At 38.6% G+C, this 19617-nt stretch overlaps 1 pseudogene; it reads right to left on the minus strand.

The window, feature by feature from the left end:
• Positions 1-19049: 19049 nt before the first annotated feature.
• On the minus strand, positions 19050-19148 carry LOC132280596 (small nucleolar RNA R71; annotated as a pseudogene).
• Between the last annotated feature and the right edge of the window lie 469 nt (positions 19149-19617).

Consider the following 19617-nt stretch of genomic DNA (forward strand, 5'->3'; position numbering starts at 1 on the left):
TCCGCTGCCGAGTCTGCTGCTGCCTTTTCAGCCTCTAGCTCCTCTACCGCCTCTGCTGCGTCCTCCTGTAGTCTCTTAATAATGGCATTATAGCTCTTATCCCAATCCTTCTTTAGGAAGTGACAGGATCCTCGCTTAGGGTGCTCCCGTGGATGGAAAGGATAGCACTGGTCTAGCAGGATCTGGGTGATGAGGGGGCCAAATGGGAGAGACTTAGCCCTTTTGGGCCTCTCCTTGCCAATGTGCTCATCATAGAGCTTTCTCATTATGCTCCAGATGAGCGTGGGGATAGACAACTAATGCTCTGTATAAAAAGCGAACAGAGCAATCAAGTAGTCGCCTTTCCGCTGAATCTTATGGCTGGCCATGAAGACGTTGCGGAACAAAACTGAGTTAAAGAACCACAAGTCATCTGGCAAATAGGTGCGGGTGGCTAAGGTCTCGCCATCGGCATAATGACCTATAAGAAGAATGGCCATATCTGCATATGAAGGCCTATATAGCCTGGGATATGTCTCCTGTAGCTCTGGAGGGTAGTCATGTGGACAATGGCATGATCTGAATAATGTGTCCACAGTAATAGAAATCAGGTGGCCATCAATAGAGGTCCTCAGCTCTACTGTGTTACACGGGGCAGGCCAGAGGTTTTGGAAGAACATCCGTACTAGACTCGGGTACACCGGGTATGTGACAGGGGCAAGAATGGATGCAAGGCCCCTTCATAGTATATCACCATAAGCGGGTCAGGTAAGTACCGACCGGGAGAAGAAATCTGTGTCGAAAACTGACTCATGCGCCACTGGAAGGCTTGAGTATCTGCGTAATGGCTAGTCTAATTCCTGGGCTGGCTGAGCTGGCTGTGGTGGTGGAGATGGTATATGCTCAGCCTCAGCATCACCGTGTGAAGGAGATGCGCCAGCATCATAATTTAATCTGCTGTTAGAATGGGGAGACTGTATGGGCTCAGCCGGCTCCTCCTGTATAGGGTTCTGGGCATGGGATGGACTGGCCTCTTCATCGAAATGCGGCCTGCCTTGGCGGTGATAGTGTCCGCGGGCTATAGTCTTGACTTTAGCCATGGCCTGTAAAATAATTAAAAACTTGCAGGGGAAGTCAGTGCCAGAATAAAGAATTTAAAGCACAAAATAGAATCATGTTTGTCAAGTAAGATAGACAAAACAGATAAATGACATGAATCTATGGAAGTGACAAGATGTGAACGTGCTAAGCAGTATAAGTGTAAAATGCATCCAATGTGGAGAATCACAGGCATTGGGCATGAATGAGCTAGCATGGACACAAGATGAGATGCATAGAATGTGTGTATGAAATCTGTGAAGTTTAATCGATTACAAAAAATGTGAGATCGATCTTTCATGATCGATCTGAGAAATTAAGTAACTAAGTTCGATCGATCTCACTCGGTTGATCTGAGAAATATGTTCGATCGATCGAACTCTGCGAAGAACGTGGACAGTCACAGATCTGTGACGTGGATGGCACGGGGCCTTCACGAACATAGTCGTGGGCCCATCAACACACAAATCATCAATCCTAATCAACTAAATGAGGCAAATTAGAAATACAAAATCTAACAAAATATATATACACATATATACATATATAAACAAAAAGCTTCAAACTTCATCAATGGAGATTTTTAACATTAAAAGAGTATGTATCTAACATTTAAAGCATGTATAAAGCAAATGGATGCTTGAATCATAAGGATGGATTCGGATTTCACCTAAAAACTGAGAGAGAGAAGTGGAAACTCGAAGAAGTGAGATGCGAAATCTAAGAGGAGAGAGAGAGATTCGGGATGAGATGAAGCTCACTGGAGATTTTCGCCGGAGATAGGGAAGATTGGGTGCAGCGATGACGAGGGATAGGGTTTGAGAGAAGGTTACATCGATCTTTGAAATCGATCTTGAAACGCTCGGTTTCATTTTTAAAAACTTCCCCGAACCAGTTCGATCGATCGAATTGAGACCTCAGATCAATCGAACTGAAATGATATCTCTTTGAAATTTTTTTTTTTTTTCTTGAAGAATTAAAATAAAATAAAATCTTTTTGAGATTTTTTTGAAAATAAAATAAAATAAAATAAATAAAATATTTTGGAATTTTAAAAATTAAAAAGTCAAAATAAAGTCAAAGCAATGAGATGAAAAACAGAGATCAATCTGAACAAAATGTTCGATCGATCTGACAGAGAGCTAAAAATATGTAGGTTTTTGGGTTTAGTAATTTTTCTAAGTGTTGGAACTCAAGATCGATCGAACTTGAAGTTTGGATCGATCTAAGGACTTATAATCGATCTGAGAATAAGTTCGAACGATGGGACAGAAAGGTGATTTGGACGTAGGGTGATGCAGGTCAAAAATTTTCTAAGTGTTGGATGCAGGTCGAAGTTCGATCGTTTGAACTCTCATCCGAGATTGATCGAACTTATGCAAAATGCTCAATCACAACATAAAAGTGCGTACAATCCTAATCAAAGTTCCTAGCAATGCATATGAACGAAAAACAAGTATCTAGACTTCGCAAGAAATGAAATTAAAGATAGAAATGAGTGAGAAATAGGGTTTTGACACCCTACGAAATGTCTTGCTAGTTGTTAACGTCTCTAGCAAGACGTTGGGCTCTTTTAGCCCAGATTAAACATCTTGTAGTGCATCCCCTCCTCAATGGGGTGATAAGTGCTTTGAACTCCACCCAACAAATAGTTCTTTAAGCAACTTGTTGGATTAAGCTCAAAAGATATTTTCGGTCCTTGGTCAATGGAATCTTTGGGCTTCCACGCCCTTTCAAAATAAGATTTTGAAACAACTTTCTTTGGTTTCAAGGTTGAAGATGGACTTTTTGAAACCTTGGTCTCACATAAAAACTCAATTCCTTCACTTTTAAGGTCATGACCTTTTTTTATAACATTAATCTCTTCATGCTTGTCAAATGAATTGGGGGTTGGATTAAAAATATTCAACTTTACCTTCATGTGGCCAAATGAGATCTTCATTATCCCCGTCCTACAATTGATGTTGGCATTCGTGGTTGCCAAGAAAGGACTTAAGACTTGGGACCGATTCCGTGTCAATGACAATGAAATATGTGATACCCCTTGGATCTGAGAAACGGGTTGATCAGGCCCAGGCCCGAACCCGAGGGAATACTAAACAATTAATACTTTATAACGAACACAGATGAAAAAAATGAATTAAGAATAAATATTAAAAGCTGAAAAGAATACTAATGTAAAATCCTCAAACTGATAAAAGTTAATAAAATCCAACTGCCAAAACCTCTATGATTACAACTCGGGAATTCATCTCTAGTGGACCCCTAATAATAATCCAAAACTGAAAACTAAAATAACTAAAGCAAGATCCAAAGTAAATAAAGAAGCAGTCCTATGTAGTCAGTGGAATGGAAGTCTATATCTGCTCTGCACGACCAACAGGACCAAGCTCTAACCCTGGAACTGGAGAGCACCTGAAAAATGAGAGAGTGGGTCAGGCCCACATGCAAGTTATAATCTAACTACAATCCATACAGTGCCCGATACACTGATACACCCTAAATACCCTCAACATATCTAGAAAGTCCATAAATATACATATATATCCATACTAAGGACATTCACTAGATTACAGTAGGGGTCTCAACCTGAATAAAAAGCATCACGCGAAAACGCACCCAAAGGTGGGCATGAGTACCTAGACCTAACAGGGTACACCTACCTACTATATCCAGCTACACATCCACTGCATATACGCACCCTAGCCAATGACTCTGAGACTCAAGCTCATACCGTGGTACTATAATCATATATCTAAAATTCGTCCGAAACCATAGTATGTCATTCAATTATTTATTGAGAAGACATACCAAACACCGTTTAGTTAAGCACTCAACTTATTCAGCTGATATGGCTTAACTACAACCAATTAATCCAGGAAGTCATTCAACTTAGTCAGTTGATTTAACTTATTCATAATTTAGGATTCAAGAGTTTACAATCCATTCTATTAATCCGATAAGTTAGGTCTTAGCAATTTGAAGCCAAGCCGTCCCTAGTGTGCCACCGTCCCATACCGGTGCACACAATCCTCCATATCCATATAAATTACAACCAATAAATCATACTGAGTAATTTACAGTCCAATCTAATATCCAAACATTTGTAGAGATAATTATTAAAATTCCAGCAATTAAATTCCAACGATAATCCAATTAATTGCAGAAAAGTTTAATATTTCGACAACTAATCATCCCAACACATGTATAGGTCAAAGTAAATCTATATATGGTAATTTACAATTCAAACTAATATCCAAATAATTGCAGAGACGTTGATTAATATTCTAGCAATTAAATTCCAACGATAATCCAAGTAATTGCAGAAAAAGTTTATTAATTCGACAATTAACATCCCAATGCAAGTATAGTTCAAAATAAATACACAGAGAACCCTACCATGCATTTAAAATAGGTTTTATAAATATCCCACATCCCATTATATTGCTAAAATTTAATTCAACAATTAATCCATCTTTCATCCGTTAATGGTATAGAAAATAGGTAAATTTATACCGTTTGTCCCGTTGACCAAAAGTAAGCTTTAACCAATTAAAGGTCTTAATAATACCTAAGATTAACCTTTTCATCATTCTGTGAAGTCCCAGACTTGGTCCAAATAGTCCCCAAATCCCACAGTCTCAAATTATTCGTAAAAAAAAAAATTCAGCAAGTGTATTTGAGAGAGAGCCTATTCCAAATTGTGGGAGCAGGCTCTAGAATGCTTAGAGCCGGCTCCAAGGTCCTTGGAGCAGGCTGTACTTGTGTGGGAGCCGGCTCCCACATCAATGGAGCCGGCTCTCACCCCTTTTTGAGAGCCTCTAACCTCCTGCTGCTCTATTTTAGCTCATCCCCTCCGTCTCCGGCTACTTAAACCTTATTGTTCCTCCTCTACTTTGAGCTTACAGGTCTTATTTTACATCTAGTGATGATTAACTTCATGATTTAGTGTAGAAGGATCCACAAAAGATTTGAAACAGATGGACGTTTTTATGCAGAAACAGAGACATTCAAAACCATACATGACAAAATAATTTTAGATTTAGTTCACCGATAATAGGTAATCAAATATATTATACAACAATCATACATGGTTCAATTGTTGTCCAATTAATTTCATAGAGGCTATCTAGGTGCACAGAACACAGGCAAAGGGAAAGAGGAAGAAAATAACTTGCCTTTGAGTTTCAGACTTGAAACTCTAATTCCCAGTTTCGGTATTGTCCGTTCAACACCCCATTACTGTTCCACAAACCACGTTCCTTCCTCCTTACTCCCACCTAGCCTTCCTCTCCTACCTCTCTCTGTTCTCCCTCTGTACCTCATAGTTTCTGTGTTTTTATAGAACTTAATTCACGTCTCCGAGTTAACTGCTATCAATCAAAAACCCTAAGCTTACCGCATGTAATATATTTATAAGCTTAACTTTGAACCCTAATCCTTGTAACCTTAAAGCCAGAGCCCATCTCAGCCCATAAACCAACATAGGATATATACCTACGTCGGCCGCCCATGTGAATTGCAAACCTAAATTCACGTGTAAAACAGAAAAACTAAATTCCATTAAATTTAAATTTCCATTAAATAAAATCGATTAAACAATTAACTAAACACAATTAAATAAAAAATAATAATTAAATAAACAAGTACCTAAATACAATTTAATAAAAACAACTAAGCAAATAATTACATAACATGACTAATTAACCACATAAAACTATAAAGCAAATAATTAAATAAAACAATTATGTAAATAATCAAATAAAATGAAAATAAACAATAAACTAAATTCCAGGAATAGCCTTTTAAAATTAGGGGTATTACAAAATCAACGGGAAAGAAAAATTTATCAATTTTAATCAATACATCCTCGATGATACCCCTAGGCTTTTTGATTAATCGGTCGGCAAGTTGCAAAACTACCGATGTTGGTTTCAAGTCTCCTAAGCCTAATTTGACATATACAGAGTATGGAAGAAGATTAACACTTGCTCCTAGGTCAAAAGAGCCCGATTAATGATATGATCACCAATGATGCATGAAGTGGTAAGTGAACCGGGGTCCTTAAACTTGGGGAGAGTGTTATGCTGCAAAATTGAGCTCACTTGCTCAGTTAAGACCACTTTTCTAGGTGCTTGGCTTTTGTTCTTCCTCTTTTGGGTGCACAAGTCTTTCAAGAATTTGACATAAGCCGGAATTTGCTTGATTGCATCCAACAGTGGAAGATTAACTTTCACTTGCCTAAACACGTCTATGATTTCATTGACTTTGGCCTTTTGCTTGTCATTTGAAATGGATCCTTTTAAGGCATCCGGAAATGGAGCTTTTGGTTCAAAAATCTTTTTAGAATTTTTGTTTGAAGTCTCTTCAACACAAGAAGTTTTCAAATCATTTTGCACATCTTTCTTTTCAAAATCACTTTTCAACTCACTTTTCAACACATTCTCATTTATATGGTCATGCACATGCAATGAAGGAGGAATATGATATGAAACGGGACGGGTGTCCACTTGTGGTTGCACTGGTTCACTCCCTTCATTGGACATACCCACTTGGTTGTCCACAATCCTTTCACTTCTCAAGGTAGTCACCGCATTGACATGCTCTATTATGTAACCTTCTGATGAGGAATGAGTCTCCACAACATATTGTTGCTTTTGTAGGGCATTCAAAGGCATTTTTCCTTTCTCTCTTACATTTAAAGTACTAGCTATTTTCCCTACTTGGGTTTCTAGCTTTGCAATAGATTGAGAGTGAGAATGAAGCAATTGTGTGTTTGTCTCTAAAGTGCCCAAAGCGGTCAAAACTTTCTCTTCAAAAGCGGGACTTCTAACATTTCCTTGGGAATATGATGGTTGATTGGGAAAATGAGAATTTGAAAATTGGTTTCCTTATGAATGATATGATGATCTAAAACCTTGGAAACCTTTGCTTTGCATTGGAGGTGGAATGTACTTTCCTTGAAAACCGCCTTGGGAAGGGTTTGAGCCTTCCCCTTGGTTTTTCCAAGAGAAATTCGGGTGATTCCTCCCATTAGGATTGTAATGATTTCCATAAGGATTGTTCCCTTGATTAGTAAAAACAGCATTTGCTTGTTCATGATGCTCACTTTGCACATGTCCATGGGGACAATTGGAAGTAGAATGTAAAACACTTAAACAAGTCATACATGTCTCATTAGATGCATGATGAGAATGGTTAGGGAAAGAAGGCACTTGATTAGCCGAGTTTTAATTGATCAAAAACTGATCAAACCTTTGAGATAATGATTTCATTTCGGCGGCAATTTCATCGGAGTGGTTGACTTGATGTAAGCCAACACTCTTCTTACCACTATAATTTCTACCATTCTTTGAAGATAATGTACGATGTAAAGAATTTTCGCTCATGCTCTCATAAAGACGCCACACGTCATCCTCATGCCTATAGACGTAAGTGCCACCCATCGAAGCATCAACCATACCTTTGTAATTGTCCGATAAGCTCTTAAAGAAATATTGAACTAATTGCCATTTGGGCATGTCATGATATGGACACTTCCTAAGTAATTTATTAAAGCGTTCCCATGCCTCATGAAATGTTTCTCCATCCCCATGTGAAAATTCTTGAATTGAGGTTCTCATGGCATTGGTCTTAGAAATCGGATCGTACTTTTTCAAGAACTCTTGTTGCATTTTCGCCCAAGAAGTTATTGAAAAAGGCCTAAGATTGTTAAACCAATATTTTGCCTTGTCTTTAAGGGTGAATGGAAAAAGTTTAAGCCTTAAGACCTCTTCTGGTATGTCCGTATATTTTACGGTGGAACATACTTCAAGAAACTCATCCAAATGTTTATAAGGTTCTTCACTTGGAAGTCCATGATAGTTAGGAAGCATTTGAATGGTTTGTGGCTTGATTTCATAGTGGTGTGCTCTAAATGGTGGAAATTGAATGCATGTGGGTGCATTATATTCATTAAGTACATAGTGATATCTTAAAGCAAGGGGAAGATTAGCAATTGGAGGTGCAACATGGGCACCTTGGTTGCCTTGAATGATGGAAGGTGGTGGAGTACAGATTGGCTTTGGCATTCCCAATGGAAGTTGGCCTTATTATTGTGGTGGATAAACATATGGCCTTGGCATGCCTAATGGAACTTGCATGTTATCATGATGCACATTGGGGTGGAGGATACCTTGTTGGTCTATGTGACTGAGGTCCTCCATATGGTCCTCATTGTGTCCTTCCATTGATGCAATGGATTGACTAGAACTACCTCTTCCCCTAGGGTTTCGAATAATGGATTCAAGATGAAAATTTAAAGGGACAAGAGTGGGTCTTAATGATCTACGACCATGCATGCACAATGCAACACAATAAGCAATAACAACAAACACTTCACCTTCACAACAAATCAACAATCAACAAACTTCCTCCACATACAATGTTCTCATACTCCCATGCTTTAACAATAATATGTAAGAAAAGTAAATTGGCTCCACGCGGACTCACGATTTATCTAGGAATTGAATTACAAGCCTCCAAGTGGGCTGATGATTTCACTAAGGGATGAGTAAATAAAAAGCTCACAAAGGTCCTTTAGCACTTCAACTCCAAATTTATAGCTTAGCTTAGCAATTTTTTTTAGATTTTTAGCATTTTTCCTTTGTTTGCTTAGCTCCTTTGCTTGGAATACTCCTTTGTTTGCTTCTTAGCTCAGTGCTCCTTATTAATCAAGAACAAAACAATAAGTAACAAAAATTGAAAACAAAGTAAAGACACGATCAAAAGAGTACTAATTCCTAATTGATTCCACAAATACGACGTTGCCAATCTATCAATCCCCAGCAACGGCGCCAAAAACTTGGTGTGTCGTCAATTCAAAACCAAAGTTTATGCTTATGTGGCCAAGTTTTACATTTATAAATTGCCACTACTACCTTACACTAAAAATATAGCTAGGGTGAGTAGGATCGTCCCAAGGGATTGAGTGTCGTACTAGGTCGAGGAATCAAAATTAGGGTTAGTAGGTTGAGTGATCAAATAGTGGTTGAGTGGTTGAATTAAACTAGATGCAAATTAAATTAAAGTAAGCAATAATGCAATCGAGAGAATAAAAGAGAGAGAGATCTTGGGGTTTAGATATCACCACTAAGCATAGCTTTTCTACACCTCTAATGAATGATTAATGAGGGGAAGAACATGTATTGAAACAAAGTGTGTGTGTGTGGTTGTTCCAACAAGCATGGATGAAAAATTAAGCATATATTGTCTAAACAACATGGTGGATAGTACAACATATCAAATTAAGCCATTAATCCTTTTCTTGAGCTCATAATCCAAACACATCACAAGGTTAGAGATACATGTTACTTGCTTTTCATAAGTATGGATCATCAACAACAAGTATGGATTGTCCTCCTATTTAACAACTACTCTACAACTAAGCTAATGACATGAAATTAAACTAATTAAACTAAGGATGAGGTACAATCCATCAAGCAATGAGTATGAACCATCAAATACACCACAAGAACATGACATTAAGCACTATGTCTTAACAATCTCTAGATCTATAGCATCAACACACATAGACATGCATCAATAACACAAGAAATAGAGACAAATACATGAACATCTATTCTAGCATACATAGACATATGGATAGAATGAAATGATCAATTGGAAGCATTAAACCACATAAATCATTGAATAAACAAGATCTCTATATATAAAAGTGCCAAGACATGAATCACAATACAAATCCCTTAAAAAATGAATAATTCAAGAAGTAGAAAGCATGCTTAGGGCTAACTCTAGCCCCAAGATGATGTCTAGCCATTCATGGATGATGTCTTCCAACCCTCAAGGGCAAGCTCCATGGAAGAAATCTGCTCCATAGTTGATGAAGAGTCTCCAATGGTGTCTCTAACCTCATCCTCTTCTTTGCTTCCCCATTAAGAGTTCTCTAAGGTATGATATGATATGATGTGATATAATATGATATGCTACAAAAAGTAATCCTTATCCTTATATAGGTAGGTCAAATGATACCCAAAATGAGTTGGGGTCGTACAGCAAATATTCTCCAATGATTAGATAAGGGACAACTTTTTGTGAGCTGGAAATTTAACTTTTTCGCATTGGAGGAAGTTCGATCGATCGAACCTTGGACTTGGCTCGATCGAAAATGGCTGAGATCTATCGAACTGAAGTTGGATCGATCCTCAATGGCGGTGCCTTTTTAAATAAAAACAAATCTGAGATATTTTTGGGAAAAGGACAAAAGTGGTTGGTAGGGTGGTACAACTAGATAAGATCAATCATCTGGATAAGGACAAGAATGTTCGATCGATCAGAGAAGGAAGTTGGATCGATCGAACTTTTGAGATCTTTAAACAGGGACAAACATGGCTCATATCCATCTTGAAGCGCTAAGATCGATGAAAGTTGGATCGATCGAACTTTTCTTGAGATCGATCGAAGTTATTGAAATTCCACCCTTTGGTTTCTTTTTGCTCTACTTTACTCCTTTCTTTGAATCATCCCAGAATTGCTTCAATTATGTTCTTATTTGGTTGAGTTAGCTTATTTTGGGGATAAGTACCTGAGAATGGAAATAACACGAAATCAATACAAAATGGTAAAATAAGATAGATAAAGGTTCAAGAATACCTAAGCTTAAGGGATTTAAATACGTACTTTTCAGCGCTCATCAAAACTCTAAGTCGGTCAACCGAAATAGCCCCTGTGCACCAGCATTTCCAGATTTTAATTCAGCACTGATGGTCCAAATTCGAAAGGCCATAACTTCTTCGTTCCTTATCCAAATTGGGTGATTCTTGAGCCTAAACTGAAGGATTTTGAGTCAGATTTCCAATGGTACCTATGCTATTCTCAGATTCCAAACGCAGTGAGAGATATTCATGTTTTAATGGAGTAGTGTCAGTTTTCACTTCAACCGGGAAAGGGCAATTTGTAGGATTCTTAGCCAATGTTCTTAAAACCTCTTAGAATGTCTTGAAATGATTAGATTAGGTTGTATTCACCGTGTTTGACTTTTTTAGAGTCAAGTTTCTCTCTTTAATTGTGAATTGACCATTTTGCCCCTTTGATAACGAATTTTGTCCGTTTTGACCTTTGTTTCCACTTTTGCTCTCTTTAAGTCCTGTGATCTCATGAAAGGTCACATTTGTGTCTTAAGAGTGATTCCTATCTTTTAAGACCTTGTTTTATCATTTGCTTCCGCATTTCAAATCCGTTATCGGATTAACTTTCGGTTCATCACTAACGCACCGGGTTAAAAAACTTGGGCCGTCATAAGTGGTATCAAAGTAATTCATAGCAGGGCTCAGGGACTCAGGGATGAGCTTATACTCTTCCACAGGAGGATGCTTCTGCAGGCACCTCTTCAGTTCGAGGTATCTTTCCAGCTTTCAGTTCTTGGGCACGAGTTCTTGTTGACACGGGTGCATCACATTCTTTCATTTCTGTATCATTTGCACATTCATTAGGTCTGGAGGTCACACTTCGGGATAGTCTTCTTTGTGTTGACACACTAGTTAGGGGTCCAGTGTCCTTGGATCGTGTTTTTCGGGGTTGTGCTATTGAGATAGCTTGGTGGACCTTAGAGTTTGATTTTGTTGTTCTCGGCATGACAAGCTTTGATGTCATTCTCGGGATGGATTGGTTGTCATTCTTTCGGGCTACGATTGATTGCTTCCATGGGAGGGTGTCTGTTTGGACTCCCAAGGGAGATTATTTCCATTTTGTAGGAGATCGGAGTGATTCCCACCCAGCGATGGTTTTCAGTATTGGTGACTGGAGTCACCACAGATCCTACTTGGCTAGTTTGCTAGTTGACGAGGATAACAGTTTGGGTCGTGTTCTTCCGGCAGTTGTTGAAGAGTTTGTTAATGTCTTTCCAGAGGAACTGACACAGTTACCTCCTTTAAGGGAAGTTATTTTTGCCATTAATGTCATTCCCGGTACAGCGCCCATCTCTATGGCACCATATCGTATAGCACCGGCAAAGCTTGATGAGCTGAAAAGTCAGTTGGATGATTTGAAAGCTAAGGGCTTTATTCGTCCTAATGCTTTACCATGGGGAGTAACGGTTCTTTTTGCGAAAAAGAAGGATGGGTCTTTGAGACTTTGCATCGATTATCGTAAGTTGAATCATGTTATGATCAAGAACAGATATCCTTTGCCTAGGATTGATAACTTGTTTGATTAGTTGAAAGGAGCGACATGCTTTTTAAAGATTGATTTGAGATTAGGTTACTATCAGTTAAGGGTTAAGGATGAGGATATATCCAAGACCGGTTTTCGTACACGGTATGGTCATTATGAGTTTCTGGTGATGCCATTTGGTGTGACCAATGCCCCAACAGCTTTTATAGATTTAATGAACTGTGTATTCAGTGACTATCTTGACAAATTTTTGGTGGTGTTCGTTAACGACATTCTGGTATATTCGGCTTCGGTAAAGGAGCATAAGTATCATTTGATGACAGTGTTGTAAATCCTTAGGGATAATTAGTTGTATGCCAAGTTCGAGAAATGCAAATTTTGGTTACTGGAAGTGAAGTTCCTTGGACACGTCATGTCAAGGAGCGGTGTTACAGTAGATCCGTCTAAGATTGAGTCTGTGATGGATTGGGAGCGTCCGAAGACAGTGTTTAAGGTTCGGAGCTTTCTTGGCCTAGCCGGCTATTATAGGAGGTTTGTTCGGGATTTCTCTCGTTTAGTGGCACCTATGACTCGACTTACTCGTAAGGGAGTCAAGTTCATATGGAATGAGGCTAGTGATTTTGTTTTTCAGGAGTTGAAGGTCAGATTGACATTGGTTCCAGTTTTGATCATACCTGAACATGGTTTGGGGCAAGAAGGATTGGGTTGTGTCTTGATGCAGACAAAACGGGTGGTTGCTTATGGGTCACGACAGTTGAAGACTCACGAGTTGAACTATCTGATACATGACTTGGAGTTGGCAGGAGTTATCTTTGCCCTAAAGGGGTGGAGACATTATTTATACGGGGAGAAGTTCGAGGTTTTCTCCGATCACAAAAGTCTGAAGTATCTCTTCTCTCAGAAGGATTTGAACTTGAGACAGTGCAGATGGGTTGAGTTCATGGAAGACTATGACTTTGAGTTATAGTATCATTCAGGAAAGGCCTATGTGGTGGCCAATGCTTTGAGTAAGAAGTTACGGGGTACTCTTGCTAACATTTCCATTCACAGATGGAAGATGCTAAAAGTGCTTGCAGATTTTGGTTTGTAGTTGTATGAGGATATTTTACCGGCTATTTTGTTTAGCCTTGTGGCTCAGCCGGCTCTTGTTAGCAAAGTTATTGAGGCACAACAGGAGGATGGGGAGATGAAATCCATCCACGATCGAATTTCAAGTGACGAGAATGTAGAGGGTTAGACCTTATATTCAGAGGGTGGTCTCAGGTACAGAGGGAAGATGGTTATTCCTATATCTTATCATGACGTTGTTCTTCGGGATTTTCACCATTCTCGACTCGCAGTTCATTTTGGTGGTATGAAGATGTATCACAATTTGCGAAGACAGTTTTGGTGGAAAGGTATGAAACGGGATGTTTCTTAGTTCGTGGCTAAATGCCTTACTTGTCAGCAAGTGAAGGCAGAGCATTAGAGACCGGCAGGTATGTTGCAACCACTACCAGTGGCAGAGTGGAAGTGGGAGCACATCACTGTAGATTTCGTAACGGGACTTCCGAGATCTAAGGCAGGGAATGATGCCGTTTGGTTCATTGTTGACAGATTGACTAAGATAGCTCACTTTTTGCCTATGGCAGTGACAAATGACGCAGAGAAACTTAGTGGACTATACGTAGGATAGATTGTCAGGCTTCACGGGGTTCCGGTATCCATTGTTTTGGATAGGGATCCCAGGTTCACGTCTCACTTTTGGCAGAGTTTTCAAAAGGCTCTTGACACGGGGCTTCATTTCAGCACGACATTCCATCCTCAGACTGATGGTCAGTCAGAGCGTACCATTCAAATATTAGAGGATATGCTACGGGCTTGCATTTTGGATTTTGGGGGTAGTTGGGAAGACTACTTACCTTTGGTGGAGTTTGCCTATAAGAACAGTTACAAGACCAGTATTGGCATGGCACCTTTTGAGGCATTGTATGGTAGACCTTATAGATCTCTAGTTTGTTGGACCGAGGTAGGTGATACAGTCGCCTTGGGTCTCGATATTGTCTTCGAGACTACAGAAAAAATTAAGTTGATTCGGCAGTGGTTGGCTATAGCTCAAAGCAAGCAGAAGAGTTATGCGGACAAGAGGAGGAGATCCTTGTATTTTGAGGTAGGGGACCACGTCTTTCTCAAGATTTCTTCATGGAAGGGACTTCTGAGATTTCGGCAGACGGGCAAGTTGTCTCCTAGGTTCATTGGACCACTTCAGATTTTGGAGCGCGTCGATGAAGTTGCTTATCGTTTGGCATTGCCGCCAGACCTGGATAGGGTTCACGACGTCTTTCACATATCTATGTTAAGGAAGTATGAGCCGGATTCATCACATGTTTTGTGGTGGACAGATGTAGTTGTTGATGAGGATGTGACGTACGAGGAAGGTCCAGTCCAGATTCTTGATTCACGGGAACAGGTTTTGCGAACCAAGACCATTCCATTGGTTAAGGTTTTATGAAGACATCATGGCATTGAGGAGGCTACCTGGGAGCTTGAGCAGGAGGTTCGCTCTCGGTAACCCCATTTGTTTTCTCATTCAGGTACGACTCGATTTCGGGGACGAAATCCTTTTAAAGAGGGTAGGTTGTAATGACCCGGTCTTTTTCCTCCTTTTCATTTTTCGGCGATTATCTTTTTTCGTCTTTTTCCTATTTTGTATTTTCCCTATTTCGTCTTTTTCCTGTTTATCATTTTTCCTTGCATAACCTCACCTGTTGTGCTCGGATTTGATTCCGATTTTGCATGCATTCATGATATTTGATTTCTATGGCATTTGTATTTTTACTTTTGTAGAAAATACATTCTAGTTACTTACTTTTTTATAAAGGGTATGGATGCATACTTTCTTGTAATTATTCATTATTTTTGGGATTTTTTTGTAATTACATAAAGTAATTATTTTTCATCTTATGGACCTTTTTGTAATTTAATTTATAAGATATTTTGAAAAAGGACCTTTTTGTAATTTTTGGAAAATGTGACAAGTGTCATATTCTTATGGTGCCACTTGTTGGCAATGGGGTGGAGTGACTTAGATGTGTAATCTCTTGACATTTGAAGGGTGGAGATTCACCCACTTGTTGGCCTAGGATTGGAGCACTTGTTGGCTTAGATGGATAACAAGTGTAGGCTTAGGATTAAGCCTAGGAAGGAGCCTTGGATTTGTGACAAGTGTAAGCACCAAAATAAGTCTTGCATTGTGTGTGTGTGAGAGGTAGTGTAAGAACACATAGTGAGTGGAGGATTTCTAGCCTTTCCACTCACCATTTCACACTTTATCTTTTTCATTTCACATGTTCTTCAAGAACCCTAGCCTAGCCACCATTGGAGAAAAGCTTGGTTAATAGCTTTGACTTCATTTTTGGCCTCCTTCCATTCACCCTAGACTTAAAACCTTGGAACACAAAAGTTTCCCCTCACTCTCCTCTTCATTAACCCTAAACTTATTTTCCATTTTAAGCTTGGTTGCTTGGATTATAGAGATTCAATTCTCTATTGAGGTAGGGGTAGTAATATGTTTATATTTTAAGTGTTTTAAAATCCTTGGGGTTTAAAATATATTGTATACATGCTTTTAATATAATAGTCTTGCATATTATAGAAAACCCTCACATCTTGACTTAGGGTTTTGATGAGCGCTGAAAAGTGCGTATTTAAACCCCTCAAGCTTAGGCATTCTAGTACCTTTATCTATCTTACTTTACCGTTTTAGATTGATTTCGTATTATTTCCATTTTCAGGCACTTATCCCGAAAATAAGCTAACTCAGCCAAATAAGAGCTTAATTGAAGCAATTCTGGGATTAAACAAAGAAATGAGCAAAGTGGAGAAAGAAGGAAGCAAATGAAGCCAAATGTGGGAAGCAGCAAAGTTCAATCGATCCAACTTCAAGGTTCGATCGATCGAACACTAATCGATCTTAGCACTTTAAGATAGATCCAAGCCTTGACCCAAAGCAAAAAGTCCAAAGTTCGATCGATCCAACACCACCCTTCAATCGATCGAACACTTTTGTCCTTATTCAAATGATTGATCTTATCCAGAGCTGTAGCACCCACTAACCACTTTTGTCCTTTTCCCAAAAACATCTCCCAAAATATCTTGGATTTGTCTTTTCCTAAAAAGCTCAACCAGTTGGATTGATCCAGCTTAAGTTCAATGGATCTCAGCTAGTTCAATCGATCAAAGTCCAAGGTTCGATCGATCGAACTTCCTCCAGTGCGAAAAAGTTAAATTTCCATCTCATTGAAAGTTATCCCTTATCCAATCATTAGGGAATATTGTGTGCACGACCCCAGCTCATTTTTGGGTGTCATTTGACCTACCTATATAAGGATAAGGATTGCTTTTTACAAAGAGAGCTAATATCATTTTCATATCATCTATTGGAGAGTAAGCTTAGAGGAGGAGGAGGCTAAAGACACCATTAGAGATTCTTCATCAACCAAGGAGCAAATCTCTTCCATTGAGTTAGCCTTTGAGGGTTAGAGCAACATCACCATGAGTGGCTAGACATCCTCTTGGGGCTAGAGTTTTCCCCAAGCATGCTTTCTATATCTTAATCTTGTGTATTAATGAGGAATTAGTGTTGTAATTAATGTTTTGACACTTTGATATATATAGATCTTGATTGTTCAATGATTTGTGTGGTTAAATGCTTTCAATTGATCATTTCATTTTATCCATATGTCTATGTATGCTAGAATAGATGTTCATGTGCTTGTCTCTAGATTTTGTGTTATTCATGCATGTTTATGTGTATTGATGCTATAGATTTAGAGATTGTCAAAACATAGTACTTAAAGGAATGCTCTTGTGATTTTCTTGATGGTTCGTACTTATTCTTTGATGGATTGTGCCTCTCCCCTAGTTTATTTTCATTCTAGTAGTATAGATGTAGTGTAGTTGTAGTGTAGTGTTAAATGGGAGGACAATCTATGCTTGTTATTTGATGATCCAAGGTTTTGAATGCAAGTAACATATGTCTCTAACCTTGTGTTATATTTGGATTGTGAGCTTAATGAATGGATTAATGACTTGTTTTGATCTATTGTGCCTTACACATGTTGTTTAGACAATATATCCTTCATTGCTTAGATATATTGTGCCTTTCACATGATGTTTAGATAATACATGCTTAACTAGTCATCCTTGCTTGTTGAATCAACCAAACACACACACACCAATATTGCAACACACCATTTGCCCTCATTAGTCACTTATCAACGGTATAGAAATGCATTGCTTGGTGGTGATCTCTAAACCCCAAGACTCTTCTCTCTCTCACTTACTCTTAGTTGCATTTTCTTGTTATCACGTAGTTTAACTTAGTTGATCTCTAATCAACCAACCAACCAATTGTTTGATCACTCGACCTACTAGCCCTAATAGCGATTCCACGACATTATTCGATCCTCACAATCCCTTGGGACGATCCCTACTCGCCCTAGCTATATTTTTAGTGAAGGTAGTAGTGGCTTCTATAAATGTAAAACTCTTGGCCCTCGCCTTAAAATTGCACACTCCTCAAGCTTGATATGGTATAGCGACCCTCAAAAGGACCGATCAGATTTTGGCGCCGTTGCCGGGGATTGATTAATTTGATTTGGCAACGTCGGAATTGTAGAATCAATTAGGATTAGTACTCTTTTGATCATGTCTTTACTTTATTTTTATTTTTCTTTTTGGTTACTTATTATGTTGGTCTTACTTAACTAGGTGCATTGTTGGAGAGGAAGCAAGCAAAGGAGCATTCAAGCAAGCAAAGAAAGTAAAAAGCTAAAATTTAAAAAATTTGCGAAGCTAAGCTTTAAATTTGGAGTTGAAGTGCTAAAGGACCTTTGTGAGACTTTCTTTACTCAATCCCTTAGTTAAATCGTCGGCCCTCGTGGAGACTTATTTTTATTTGTTCTTTGCATCATTATTGTTAAAGTATGGGAGTATAAATTAAATGTTTGTGGAAGAAGTCTAATTGCATTGTTGTGAAGGCATAGTGTTTGTCATTATTTGTGCTTATTGTGTTTTGCATTGTGCATGCATGGACTTCATTCATTGAGACCCACTCTTGTCCCTCTTGATTTGCATCTTAAATCCATCGTTAGAAATCCTAGGGGAAAAAGAAGTTCAAATAGAACCAATCTATCAATGGATGACCATAATGATGATCATGTTGAGGACCTTGGTCACATAGACCAACAAGGTATTCTATATCCAAATGTGCACAATGAGAACATGCAAGTCCCATTAGGCATGCCTAGGCCATACATTCACCAACCACCACAACAACAAGGCCAAGTTCCATATGGAGTGCCAAGGCCAATGTATGCTCCACAACCTCCCATCATTAATCAAGGAATTCAAAACCAAGGTATTCATGTTGCACCTCAAGTAGCTAATCCACCACTTGCTTTAAGAGACCATTATGTGCCTAATGAGTATAATGCACCTATATGCATCCAATTGCCTCCATTTAAAGCACATCATTATGAAATTAAGCCATAAATCATTCAAATGCTTCCTAACTATCATGGACTTCCAAGTGAAGAACCTTACAAGCATTTGAATAAGTTTCTTGAAGTATGTTCCACCGTAAAATATACGGACATGATAGAAGAGGTTTTAAGACTTAAACTTTTTCCATTCACCTTAAAAGATAAGGCAAAGTATTGGTTTAACAATCTTAGGCCTTTTTTAATCACTTCTTGGGCAGAAATGCAACAAGAGTTCTTGAAGAAGTACTATCCGGTTTCTAAAACCAATGCCATAAGAACCTCAATTCGAGAATTTACACAAGGGGATGGAGAAATGTTTCATGAGGTATGGGAACGCTTAAATGAATTGCTTAGGAAGTGTCCACATCATGACATGCCCAAATGGCAATTAGTTCAATATTTCTTCGAAAGCTTATCGGACAACTATAAGGGTATGGTTGATGCTTCCATGGGTGGCTCATATATTGATAGGCATGAGGATAACGTGTGGCGTCTTTATGAGAGCATGAGTGAAAATTCTTTGCATAGAACATTATCATCCAAGAATGGTAGAAATTCATAAGGTAAGAAGAGTGTTGGCTTACATCAAGTTGACCATTCGAATAAAATAGCCGCCAATATGAAGTCTTTATCCCAAAGGTTTGATCAATTTTTGATTAACCAAAACTCGGTGAACCAAGTATCTTCCTTCCCTAACCATTCTCATCATGCATCAAATGAAACATGTATGACTTGTTCTAGTGTTCTTCATTCTACTTCTCATTGTACTTACAGACAAGTGCAAAATGAACCTAATGAATAAGTCAATACAGCTTTTGTGAACCAAGGGAACAATCCTTATGGT

This window comes from Cornus florida, unplaced genomic scaffold (assembly GCF_030987335.1).
Source record: "Cornus florida cultivar Cherokee Brave unplaced genomic scaffold, ASM3098733v1 CherokeeBrave_3.0.0_Hap2_Chr10, whole genome shotgun sequence".
Taxonomy (NCBI): domain Eukaryota; kingdom Viridiplantae; phylum Streptophyta; class Magnoliopsida; order Cornales; family Cornaceae; genus Cornus; species Cornus florida.